Consider the following 12343-nt stretch of genomic DNA (forward strand, 5'->3'; position numbering starts at 1 on the left):
AATGAACTTCAAAACTTACAAAAGAAGTTTGTTGATAACACCCATTTACATGTGTTTAAATTAAGCTATGAATGGTTATATAAGAAATACTTACATATTCAGGAGAGATGTACTCATTTGGGCAGGAAGGGTACCGGCTAATTTGTTATTCCCAAGAAACCTGAGCATAAAGAAATTAATTCAAGGAATAAAGAGTACACCATAATCACCAAATTTCATCTCAACCCAATTTCTACAAAAGGCATAATCAATTGCATTAAATTGTAACATGGTAAGAAATTCAATTTTTTAGTGTTGAAATCATCAAGAAAGTAGTCATAATGAGGCTCATATTTCTGCCCAACTTCATAGCGGAGAACAAACGCTGAAGGCTTTATATGATTTCAAAAGCAGTAGGAAGAGAACAATACAGTTGTTCATTTAGAATCAGAAGACAGACATGAATACAAAAATAAAGATAAGAAATTTCAATTTGTAATTTCAAAAAAATTGTACGCAATTAAAGCAATTATAGTCCATTTCATTCCATGAAACACCAAACATAAGAAAAATTATGAAAATTAGATTCCAAAGTAGCAAAATCAAACAATACCAAACAATGTCATTGAAATCTCAAGTTCATTTTATTTGATACAAGACACCAAAAACACCGGTCGAAATTGTAAAATGAAGATCTCTCTTTTATGACCAAACTTGTGGAACAAAAGTAAAATATAAACAAATAGCATAACAGAGCCAGCAAAGTAAATCAAATAATGAAAAACCCAAATCTACAGTAGTAAATTAAATCTAAATCAAGTTCCATCAATCAGAACAATAAGGCTTTTACCACAGCCAATTTTTCTTGACCTGGATTGAAATTGCAAGGAAAAGAACAAGATCAAACCGAACCCCTCTTTATAAGATGCAATCTGAGACTGAGAACACAAATCAAACCATACATACATATATATATATATATATATATACAGATAAGAAATGAAAGAAAAGAGGGATTTGAAGATGGAGTTTTGAATCACAAATCCAAGAACTCAAATGTTATACATGCAGCAAAATTCGAAAGAAATAGAGCGAGCGAGCGAGAGAGAGTACCGATTAAAGTTCAGAGTTCAGATCTGAGCTTCTGGAAGACGAGAAGAGAGAGTTTTAAAGAGAGAAAGTGTAGGTATATATATATATAGAGAGAGAGAGAGACACGGTGGAGCTCACCTTAGTGAAATCAAAATCGCAGGTGCAGATGATGGTGGCGCTGGAGCTTCGAAATCGAAATCGCTCTGAAATCACCGAAAATATATAAAATAGACATTACGTAGAGGGCATAGTTTCTGGTTACCATTGAAGCATTGTAGCATTAGTATCTTTAGAATTTTTTGTCATCAAGACAAAGTCGAAATTCTGTTAAAAGACATCATATGAGTCAGGATATATCGTAAGAAATAATTCCAAAAACCAAAAACCATGTCAGCAAAAAATGCCTTGCCAACTTGCCGCAATGCAGTGAAGAAGCTTTCCTCCTCTTGACGTGTCCAAGCAGCCCATTACAGTGTTTGTTTTTTCGCTGCACTACAAACTGCATTCCAGAGGTACAATCAATATTCTCAATTCAGTAACAAAAATGACAAAACACCTCAATTGAGACAAATGATTAGAAACTTCGAAATGACAAGCACAAAATATTACCTAGCTGCTATAATCTCTTCATGATTTTGAAGAACCAAACTATGTTTGTTGATTTTGAAGTTTTAGATCAGTGTCATATCAATTTACAAAATTGGCTTTACTACTTAATATAGGGAAGACAATTTTTTTTTTTTTTGGGAGGGTTCTTGCTTGGCTTTATGTTTATGGATCTATACACAAAAGAACATGAAAAATCTCATAGAACTCATTTATTCAAATCTTTAAGCATAAATACTAGTATGGTTTTAAGTAGTTTTAATGGGCATTGAAAGACCTCATAGGAAGATGTAGCAAGATTTAGATTTCACGGTAGCCACCTCAAACCCACAGATCTGCTTCATAAATCCACCACCGTTGTAGCCTCAAATCCACCAAATCTGCTCAGTAAACCCACGACTGCTGCCTCGAATCCATTTGGGTTTGATTTCAAAAATCAATTATAGTTAGATAAAGAAATGGGGTTTTATTGGAGAGAGAGAGAAGTAGCAACCATAGGTACTGCTTGCTGTTGCTGCAAAGGTGAAAAAAATAGAGGGAGAGAGCTTCTTGTAGCCATGAGAAATGGAGGACGAAGATGAAAAAAATAAGAAAAGAAAAGGAAAGAAAAAAAGAAAAAGAAAAAAAAAAACCTAGAGAATCCCAGCAGGTGGAGAGGAAGGCACATCACCGAGGATGTGAATTGCAAAGGTAGACATAGCCATACTTGGTTTAACACAATGGAGACATACGTAATTCACCGAACCCTGCAACAGTGAATGTATAGAATTTTATTACTAAGTTTAACCAAACTTTTCAGTCGTTAACATAATGGGGAAAAAAATCAATAATACAAATCTTATTTCCATTAGATGTAGGGTGCACTACATCTAATAATACAAATCTTATTTCCAATATCAAAGAACAACCCTGCACTTAAAAAAAAAAATGGTGATTAGTAAATGAAACAGAATTACCTTATGGAAAAAAACAGAGATCTTCAGCCATTAAAAAAAGGGAGGAAAAGAGCTTTTTATGCAGAGCTCAAATTCTTACCTACTCCAATCCCAAAAATAAGATAAAATAAATTAACAAAAACTAGATGCAGAACTTTCATTTGTGAAGAAAAAGATGTCAAAAATGTGCAGCCACCAATTTTTCTATAGGATTAAACAATTACTATTTACAAACCCATGAGGCCTATGCTATCTCCTCCATAGACCTCATCAATGTTCCTTGAAACCTTCAAGAGACCAAAGTCAAATTAGGCAAAAAACATTTTGTAACAAAGTCTATGCAAGAAAATAGATAAATCCATTTGAAATAAATAGACCATAAAAATCGAAGAAAAACAAGGCCATTAAAGTTTCATGAAAACAATACCAATTCCTTGCTAAGTTCGACATCAGCTGGGTAGCTGCTCTGCTTGCCGTGGCTGCTCCCACAAAAGACACAAATACTCTTGAACACACAAAGATATATACACACATAGCTAATACACACAAACTTAACTTAACAAGATATCATAACATTAAAAACAAAACTTAACTTACATCATTTCTTATTGCACTTTGTATATTGTTCATGTTGGATATGATGTACAAAAAATTCACACCAATTTATATTTATGTTATGTGATTTGTCTAAATAAGCATAAACTGTTATTAACTCATTGCCTGTAGTGTATATTAACCATAACCTGATAGGTGTTATTACAATGAAGACTCAAAATTTTAAAAAAAACTAGTCCCTATAAATTAAACTATGTACAAAAAGCATACACCATAAAATAAAAGCAAATATAGATGAGGGAAAAGGGGTATATGAAGATGGATACCATACATAAAGATGAACAGCTGGAACAAAGAAAAATCATAAAGGTAAAGGCCCCTGTTTCACAAAGAATAAATTCTGCATCCACTAATAGCAAAAACACAGAATGAGCAATATAAACTGCTATGAAAATCTGTCTACATTGTTTTGGTCAAGAATAGGAAGCCTTGCAATATAAACTTAGAGCAAACATCAAAGGTAGTTAAAGTTGAACAATGCTAAAATGCTAATATTGTATCAACAAATTCATGAGGAAGCAATCACTCAAGTTCAACATCATAGCATTACAGATTGAATTCACGATGTGATAACTATAAATTCATATTCGAATGAACACATGGATTCAAATTCAAATCTCTCACAACAAATTTATAATTAAATATGAACTTCATGAGCAGAGAGAGAATTTACTGCATTAAATCGCAAGGGGCAAGTCAGGCAAGAGGAGAGTTGATCCAAACCCTAGGAGGAGATTCAAGATTGTAAACCCTAGGAGAAGAATCGACCGAAGGAAGAGAGAGAGAGAGAGAGAGAGAGAGAGAGAGAAGAATCGATGAAACTGAGATTGGATTGAAATCGAAATTGTGCAAATGGTTAGTAGACGATGCAGATGGTGGTGGCGGTGGCGGTGGAGCTTCGAAATCAAAATCATTCTGAGATTGGATCGACCGAATGATGAATCATCGAGCTGAAGAAGGTTGAATCGAGTTGAAGGAGCTGAAGGACCTAGAGAGAGAGAGAGAGAGCGAGTGAGTCAGATTTGGGGGATCGGTTTCTATGAGACTGCAGAGTTTCTCAGGTTGAAATAAGTTGGTGAGAGATTTGAGGGTTTGGAGAGAGCAGCAGTGTTAAAACATTCCAAGGCGCTTTTTAAACGACTTCTATTACTTAAAACGGTGCCGTTTTAATTAAAACAAAATGCGACGTTGAGAAAACGTCGTTAAATATTATAAATAGTGGCGTTTTAAAAAACGCCGTTAAATAAACGCCGTTAAATCATATATTTCCTGTAGTGCACCCAAAAGTTCTTTGATTGCAACATCTTCTTCTTTTTTTCCTTCTCTCTAACCCTCTCCCGTGGCTGCTGTTGTTGCCCTATGTGGTGAACAAATAATAGAGTAGGGTTTGTGTTTATTTTATTTTATATTAGTGGTGGGCACACATAGGTCAAATAAATAGATAAATATACAAAACATATGTATAAGTTACATGCAACTCAAATGGTAGGAGTCTTACATATTAACCTTGTGGTCTAGAGTTCAAGTCACACCCTCTTCTCTATTTTTTTTTTTTATAATAAATCTTGCTTCTCAATCAATGACTTTCATCATAAATTTATTTTAGGTTTAAAATTAATTAAAAGATCCTCTAATAATATTTAATTTGCACTTAAAGATTCATAATAAAATATTTGAGATTTGTAAAATTATTATTTAATTATTTACTTAATTTTTATATTCGGGTTCTCACATTCTCCCCCACTAAAAAAAAAGTTTCGTCCTCGAAACTAGCCTGAGTAAATCATGAGAATAGATGTGGGTACTTCTCGCGCATCTCGTCCTCGCATTCCCAAGTCGCCTCTTCAATTAGATGATTACGCAACAGTACCTTAACCAATTTAATGACCTTTGTATGCAACCTTTTCTCTTTCGAATCCAAAATCTGAATAGGTATCTCCTCATACGAAAAATCCTCTCTAATCTAAAGCGGCTCATAATCTATCACATGCGACGGACTGTGCACATATTTCCTCAGCATAGACACGTGAAACACATTATGCACTCCTGCCAACCTAGGGGGTAAAACAACACGGTACACAACCTTACTAACCTTCTCTAATACCTCAAATGGTCCAATGTATCTAGAACTCAACTTTCATTTATTTCCAACCCTGATGACTCCTTTCCATGGTGATCCTTTCAAGAATACCATATCCCCCACATGAAACTCTAAGTCTCTCCCACGATGATCAGCATAACTTTTTTTTTTTTTTTCTACTCTGAGCAGTCAATAATCTCTCTCTGATGGTGATAATTTTCTGTGTAGCATCCTCCACCAAATCAGGTCCCAACATTTGCCTTTCACCAACCTCATACCAACACAAAGGAGACCTACACTTCCTTCCATACAAAGCCTCATAAGGGGCTACTCCCAAACTAGAATGACAACTATTATTATGTGCAAACTCCATAAGCGGCAAATAATCATCCCAATTACCTCTCCACTCCAAAGCATAAGCCCTCAACATATCCTCAAGGGTTTGAATAGTCCTCTTTGATTGCCCATCTGTCTGAGGGTGAAATTTAACCGAGTACCTATAGCTGACTGTAACGCAACCCAAAACTTAGACACAAAACGAGGGTACCAATCTGACACTATTGACACTGGTGCACCATGCAATCTAATAATCTCCTTCACATACAACTGTGCAAATCAAGCTAGAGAATAGGTCATCCGTACTGCAATAAAATGTGCTGACTTGGTTAATCTATCAACATCTACCCAAACTGCATCGTGATTACTACTAGTACGAGGTAATCCGCACACGAAATCCATGGTAATATGGTCTCACTTCCACTCTGATATAGGTAAGGGTTGTAGTTTCCCCGCAGGTTTCTGATGTTCTACTTTAACCTGTTGACACACCAAACACTGAGCCACAAATTCTGCAATATCTCCCTTCATACCATTCCACCAAAAATGTTCATGAAGATCCCGATTCATCTTAGTGCTTCCTGGATGAATGCTGTAACTAGAACTATGTGCCTCTGCCATAATCTCCTTCCTCAAATCACCACTAGTAGGAATACAAATTTGGTTACGGAATCTAAGCAACCTATCATCACTAACCACAAACTCTACATGCTTACCCTCTGCCATCTCTCCTTTAATACGCTCACACGAGAGGTTAATCTTCTGGGCTAAACGAATCTATTCTCTCAAGGCCGGCTGAACTGTCAATTGACTACAATAAGCTCTATCACCAGGCGTAACAACCTCAAGCCTCAAACGTCTCATGTCTTCCACCAAACAACTCTCAATAGACAAAGCAGCTATATCTCCAACTGCGACCTTCCTACTCAAGGCATCTGCAACCACATTTGCCTTCCCCGGATGATATAAAACATTCACATCGAAATCTTTTAGTAACTCAAGCCATCTTCTTTGCCTCAAATTTAGTTCCTTCTGTGTGAAAATATACTTCAAACTCTTATGATCAGTGTAAATCTCACATGACTCTCCATACAAATAATGTCGCTAGATCTTAAAAGCGAAACTCATTGTTGCTAACTCCAAGTCGTGCGTAGGATAATTTCTCTCATGTACTTTCAACTGTTGTGACGTATAAGTAATCTCCTTCCTATGCTGCATGGGCACACATCCTAAACGTTGTCGTGAAGCATCACTATAAATCACAAAACCACCACCATCAGTAGATAAGGCAAGGATTGGAGCTAATATCAACCTTTGTTTAAACTCTTAGAAGCTACACTCACAATCATCATTCCACTCAAACTTTACCTCTTTCCTAATGAGGTTTATAAATGGCAAAGCAATACAGCAGAATCCTTCCACAAACTGTCTACAATATCCAGCAAGCCCTAGAAAGCTACGTACCTCTGTCACAGAAATAGGTCGCGGCCAATCAATAATTGCTATCACCTTCGTGCTATCCATAGATACCCCATCTTTACTCACTACATAGCTCAAAAATGATACACTGCTCAACCAGAATTCACACTTCTTAAATTTTGCATACAGTCTCTTCTCCCTAAGGATCTAAAATACTACCCTCAAATACTGCTCATGCTCCTCTTTACTCCTCGAATAAATTAGGATATCATCAATAAACACTACCACAAATTTTATCCAGTTGGGTCTTAAATACTCTATTCATTAAATCCATGAATGCGGCGGTACATTTGTGAGACCAAAAGGTGGCACCAAGAACTCATAATGCCTATAACGGGTTCTAAAAGCAGTCTTAAGAACATCCTTATCCCTCACCTTCAACTAGTGATAACCTGACCTCAAGTCAATCTTAGAGAATATCTGAGCTCCCTACAATTGGTCAAATAGGTCATCAATACATGGCAAAGGACACTTATTCTTCACTGTGACTTTGTTCGGTTCTCAACAATCAATACACAACCTCATAGACCTATCATTCTTCTTCACAAACAACACAGGTGCTCCCCAAGGTGAAACACTAGGCTTAATAAAACATTTCTCTAACAACTTCTATAACTAAGTTTGTAACTCCCTTAACTCTAACGATGCCATTCTATAGGGCGCTTTAGAAATAAGTGCTGTGTCAGGGACCAAGTTAATGGAAAATTCTACCTCACGATCTAGAGGAAGTCCAGGTAGATCCTTTGAAAAAAAAACATCAACACAAACACTCACAACAGGCAACTCCTCTAATTTCTATTCTGGCAGTTCAATACTCACCACACAAGCTAAATAATCATGACACCCTTTTTCTCAACATTCGATTAGCCTAAAAGGAAGAAGTAAAACAGATAGAAGACCCTTTCCTATCCCCCTGGAAGAAAAACTCAAGTTGTCCCAGCATAGCAAAAACTACTCCCATTCAAAAACAATCAATAGAAGCATGATGCTTCGTCAACAAATCCATCTCCAAAATCACATCAAAATCCTTCATCTCTAAAGAAAACAAATCCACTAGAAAAATCCTACCATCCATCTTTATCTGACAAGATCTACAGACATCTCCCAATATTACTATTTCTCCAAATGGATTACACACAATAATACAAACATCAAAGGCTCTTAAAGAATAGACAATCCGTGTAAATATCTAGGTGTCAACTATTAACCATCAAAACGAAATCAAGAACGATTCAACACAAGTTTAAACAAAACTAACTTAACCAAACACTACTAAGTACTATAGGGACTCGGACCTCGTCTAAATGATGAAATGCAAGGTATGTAACTTGATAAATCTATAGCTCTGATACCACAATTGTCACACCCCAAATCCGGGCATGACCGGCCGTAGCCCACAGGGACTTAGCCCAAGGCACACGTAAGCCTAAACATGAACCCAAACACCACAAAGAATAAATGTGATGATAGCCCAGAAATAAATAAATCAAAACTCAATCCAGACATGTCACAATTATAAACGGCAAAATCAACCGTAATCAAAAACCATCCAAACTTATGGGATATAAACAACCCACAAATCAAAAATAATCCTAAATGAACTTCTATAAGAATAAATATAAATATGCACAAACTTGACATAACACTCTAAACTAAATGAATGCCCTAGAGGTCCATGCAATTGAGTCCCCGCTACGCCATGAGTCCACTCTAAGTCCTTCTAACACCTGGAAGTGATAAAAACTAAGTCAGCTGATAGCTCAGTGAGTAGCAACATGGATAGTAAATACAGTTTTGAAAACAGGGTTCAATTCCAAAATAAGATATATATCACAGAAACTAGATTGGCATACAGTTTGGTAAATACAATCTGTTTCAAAAAGATGGTTCCACAGTTCAACACTTAAAATACTCATGTCTCGCAAGAACATGATAAACAACATTTTCCACTTAAAACAGATTATAACATGAACACCAATAATTTTCTGGGTACCAATAAAAATAAATAATCTGCCACACATTTCTCAGGCTATAAGCCCCGTTGGATCCAATACCGAACTAAGAGTCATCCTCAGGGTGGCACCTGGGCCTTTTCTCAAAGACGATCCGATTGAAGGTCACCTAGTTGTTTTTAAAGGTCTGTTCCTTACAATCGTTGAGCACTAGAGTCATCACGGCCCAACCTGGATCTATTCCCTAGTGGCCAGAGTCACCACACACAGTGGAATAATTTCCCTGGACTAAATACACACATGGTCCCAATAATCAATACACATCAGTTTTCGCAAAACATGGTGGTTCATCATTATAAACATGAGACCAAAACAAATAGTTTACAGTATGCCAAGTTCACACGTGTTTCAGAAATAATTTGATTCAATTGATAATATAATAATTTATCAAAACAGTTTAATCATGAAACAACAATTTAATTTTTCCAACAGTTCAGGGTAAGGGAACATTTATAAAAATACGTAGCATGAAACTACTCACATGAAACGCAATAATATAATCCTCGAATAGAGTGTAAAAGTCCAACTAGTGGCCTGAACCAATATGAAAACTACACGTCACTACTAATTTAAAAATACTAAAGAATACGAACTAAGTAACCCCAAACTAAAGCGCACTAACACGGCTCAACCCAACTCACCGTTACTCTTAAATATTACCTAAGTTCATGTTCTTCAAGGTCTAAAATCACCCAAGACATAGATTCCGATCGAAACTTAACTAAAAATAACTTTAAGATGAAACAGTGTTTTAAACAAGTTTTCCCAATCTATTCGCTAACTTTGAAAATTACAAAACCCACTCCACGCTATTCGAAAAATTCCAATAACCTCCAGATATAATCTAATATATCTTAAGTTTCAAACCCAATTGGTTTCACTTGATTTGCTTATCAAAATAATTTTCTACAATTTATTATATCCAAACAGGTTGTTTTCTGCAGCACTTTAAAGAAATTGACGGTTCTCTTAATATACACGAGCAATCAATGCAAGGCCAAAAACGTATGAAACTAGACTCGTAACCGGTTCTAATGACACTAATTTGATAATTTTTGGATTTATACCCAAAGAGAACAACAATCCCGAATTTACTGTTTCGGACTGGTTTCCTGGACAGATTTGAATACCTCAATTTATATGGATTTCGACTCCCAAAAATTATGAAAAAATTCAGATATGCAATTCAATGTGTAATTGATCTACTGTAAAAATTTCAGATTAAAATTCATCCATTTGATATGGTTTCTTGATTTTTAAAATTTGTGACTTTGTACAGAATTTTTGGACTAAAAATTACACCCAATCTTTACACATAAATTTAGCTCCTCAAGTTTCTTAATAGGATATCTATATACACAATACATAAACCTACAACCTCTCCATCAATGAACAAAATAATTATAGAATAAGGATGAAGAACAAAAAGAAGAGAAGAAAACCAAGGAGGGCTAACCTTTGATGATCACACACAACACAACACACCCAAAAGTTCTTTGATTGCAACATCTTCTTCTTTTTTTCCTTCTCTCTAACCCTCTCCCGTGGCTGCTGTTGTTGCCCTATGTGGTGAACAAATAATAGAGTAGGGTTTGTGTTTATTTTATTTTATATTAGTGGTGGGCACACATAGGTCAAATAAATAGATAAATATACAAAACATATGTATAAGTTACATGCAACTCAAATGGTAGGAGTCTTATATATTAACCTTGTGGTCTAGAGTTCAAGTCACACCCTCTTCTCTATTTTTTTTTTTTATAATAAATCTTGCTTCTCAATCAATGACTTTCACCATAAATTTATTTTAGGTTTAAAATTAATTAAAAGATCCTCTAATAATATTTAATTTGCACTTAAAGATTCATAATAAAATATTTGAGATTTGTAAAATTATTATTTAATTATTTACTTAATTTTTATATTCGGGTTCTCACATGGTTTCTTCAATATGTAACTGCAACAGTTCTTCCTCTGGATGTTTTAATCTTGTGATATTCTGTTGACTGCTTCTGCATAGTCTTGTACTTAGAAAAAAATTTTGCATGCTTCTTCGTGTTGCTTCCTTTGTGCAATCTTCTCGGGGTTACATACCTCGGGTATAACCATAAAAACTTTTATTTCGGCAAGATACTGTCCTGCAATCTTTTCAGAAATTTCAACAAGTATAGAACATATATTTCGGAATGTAAACTTTGCATGCTTCTTCTTAAGTTTCAACAAGCATTAAATGGAAATCTTAGTCTTACCTACTTATAAATTGCTACAAATTTCAACAAGTAGTGAGTAATATACTTAGCCTTTACTTTAACCTGTAATTTTCTGTATACCTCAGTGGGTGATCATATGTCGGCTTAACATAAACTTGTAAATTGCTACAAATTTCAACAAGTGTTAAGCATCTTCTCTGGGTTTTAAACAACCCACATATTGCCATGAGAATTTAAGCAATAATCTCGGCCAATCTTCGACTTGTAAAAAACAAGTGAAGATAAGGAATCAGCTTAATTCCAACTTGTAAATTGCTACAAATTTCAACAAGTGAATTAAGGAATAATCTCGGCTTAACTTCAACTTGTAAATTGCTACAAATTTCAACAAGTGAAGATAAGGAATCAGCTTAATTCCAACTTGTAAATTGCTACAAATTTCAACAAGTGAATTAAGGAATAATCTCGGCTTAACTTCAACTTGTAAATTGCTACAAATTTCAACAAGTGAAGATAAGGAATCAGCTTAATTCCAACTTGTAAATTGCTACAAATTTCAACAAGTGAATTAAGGAATAATCTCGGCTTAACTTCAACTTGTAAATTGCTACAAATTTCAACAAGTGAATTAAGGAATAATCTCGGCTTAACTTCAACTTGTAAATTGCTACAAATTTCAACAAGTGAAGATAAGGAATCAGCTTAATTCCAACTTGTAAATTGCTACAAATTTCAACAAGTGAATTAAGGAATAATCTCGGCTTAACTTCAACTTGTAAATTGCTACAAATTTCAACAAGTGAAGATAAGGAATCAGCTTAATTCCAACTTGTAAATTGCTACAAATTTCAACAAGTGAATTAAGGAATAATCTCGGCCTAGCTTTGCCTGAGTTTGATATGTCTTCAGTAAACATCCATGCATAACTTAGTCAATCATGCATGTTGAAAGGATTCTTGAAAAGACTTTATTGATGATATCGGCCAAACAATGATGTTT

At 35.1% G+C, this 12343-nt stretch overlaps 2 long non-coding RNA genes across 2 annotated transcripts; both read right to left on the bottom strand.

The window, feature by feature from the left end:
• Nucleotides 1–358: 358 nt before the first annotated feature.
• On the bottom strand, nt 359–4416 carry LOC145813554 (uncharacterized). Its single transcript, XR_014356701.1, has 3 exons — nt 1955–4416; nt 1210–1570; nt 359–1123 (listed from the first exon to the last, which is right to left on the bottom strand). It is a non-coding gene; the product is annotated as an uncharacterized LOC145813554 (long non-coding RNA).
• A 4222-nt stretch (nt 4417–8638) lies between these two features.
• Nucleotides 8639–11035, bottom strand: LOC145813416 (uncharacterized). The gene is made up of 3 exons (XR_014356452.1): nt 10591–11035; nt 9616–9668; nt 8639–8849 (listed from the first exon to the last, which is right to left on the bottom strand). It is a non-coding gene; the product is annotated as an uncharacterized LOC145813416 (long non-coding RNA).
• Nucleotides 11036–12343: the final 1308 nt, after the last annotated feature.

The sequence above is a fragment of the Camellia sinensis genome, chromosome 15, assembly GCF_055761805.1.
Source record: "Camellia sinensis isolate YWXY chromosome 15, ASM5576180v1, whole genome shotgun sequence".
Lineage (NCBI taxonomy): Eukaryota > Viridiplantae > Streptophyta > Magnoliopsida > Ericales > Theaceae > Camellia > Camellia sinensis.